General features: G+C 27.7%; 1 pseudogene across 1 annotated transcript; it reads right to left on the bottom strand.

Annotated features, from left to right (window-relative positions):
- Positions 1–214: 214 nt before the first annotated feature.
- LOC146993527 (putative ribosomal RNA-processing protein 7 homolog B pseudogene) lies at positions 215–1,356 on the bottom strand (annotated as a pseudogene). The gene is made up of 2 exons (XR_015044328.1): positions 1,118–1,356; positions 215–807 (listed from the first exon to the last, which is right to left on the bottom strand). The product of XR_015044328.1 is annotated as a putative ribosomal RNA-processing protein 7 homolog B pseudogene (transcript).
- Between the last annotated feature and the right edge of the window lie 263 nt (positions 1,357–1,619).

Genomic DNA, 1,619 nt, shown 5'->3' with positions numbered 1-1,619 from the left:
TTTGCAAAATTTAAGATTCCTGAAATATTCTTGTTTAGAAATTATCAGTATTTAATATGATAATTAATTATCTAATTTTAATTACAGTTTACTATTAAAAACTTATCAGCTTTAATTTATTGCTTTAAAAGAAAAAGTTGCCGATAACATTTTTATTCAAAGTAAAATCTGAAAATAAGAAACAGCTCATGGGATTATCTCTGTACATCACATATATGTTATATACAAATTTATATAAAAAATACCATTTAAAATAATAAATAATATTTAAATAAAAAATTTTATAAAAAATACTACCAGTTTCATAGTATACAAAATTTCAGTTATTATTTTAAACAAACATAGATTTTTTAACATGATTGAATGTTTCAAAAAGGTTTAAACTTTCTGTTGGTACGCATTAATACTATGCGTTCCTTGTCCCTTTCAAATTTTTTACGAAGTTCTTCTATTTGCTGCATTTTGGCATCTCTCAGTTGACTCCTATAAAAGTTTAGTAAAGTTTTTTTGGCCTGTGCACGATTGTTCTTATCAAGTATCTTTTTACCAACAGCTTCAGAACGTGGAATTTTAGGTTTCCTGCTATGTCTCCTTACAGTAATCCATCCTTCTTCATCAGCAACACTATCCATTTGTTTACACTTGTCTTTCTCATCTTCAATTTTTTTATCATATTCACTCATATATGATTCTATCTCTTTTTGAGGATCATCAGGGTCAATAAATTGGGAATTGTATTCACGTGACCATTTATTAATCAATGACATTCCAGTCATCATGTTGAAGTAGCCAAAGAAGAAATAGAACCTAACAAAATGAAATTAAATAAATCAAATAAAATATTAAATTAAGTGTATTATTTTTAAATTAAAAAATATGTTAAATTTAAGCTAACAATATATCAAACTAAAACACTGATAACATACAGGAATAAAGGCTTAGTAGTACAGGGGAAAAAATGCAGAAATAAATATTAATAACTTCTGAAATATGAAGAAATTACAAATATTCCTAAGTTACAGAAATAAAAATTTTAATATATTTAAAAATTAGTAATTCAAATATGCAAATATCAATAGATGCAAATAGATAAAAATTTAATTGAAAAAATACTTGCTTTGGCAGGTGGATCTTGGATCTTATCTTTACTGCTGGCTTTAGCTACTAGGAGCTCTTACCAGTATATTATCATTTTACCATAGGCCATAAAGTTAAAAATTTAAGAGGTGTATTTAAAATACACTGCGCCCGAAGGCGAGATCAATAAATGAGAGAACTCATAAAATAAGTTTTGCTAAGTTGCATATCATGGCATAGCATGGGTGATTATATACGTAAATGGTGGCGAGAATCGAAATGAAATTCTAAGCTTCTGCGTGAGTCAAGAAGAGCAGGAGCACGTGATCAGCGTCCGGCATTTAGATTGGTCGAGGAGTCAGAGTTCGAAAATTGAAGTTTTTGTAGTTTTTGGAAATAAATAAAGTTCGAACATTATAAAAGCAACATCTATTTGTGAATTTAAGAGTCTTATGTCTTTTGAGACACTTGAAAATCTTCTAAACTTGCGATATAATCATTAAATGAATAGGAAACTGTAAAAGGTTTTAAAACACACGATA

Source organism: Stegodyphus dumicola, chromosome 12 (genome assembly GCF_044657685.1).
Source record: "Stegodyphus dumicola isolate Sdum_Otavi_A_Nest chromosome 12, ASM4465768v1".
In the NCBI taxonomy this organism is placed as follows: Eukaryota; Metazoa; Arthropoda; class Arachnida; order Araneae; family Eresidae; genus Stegodyphus; species Stegodyphus dumicola.
This window is presented reverse-complemented; position numbering and strand designations above follow the sequence as displayed.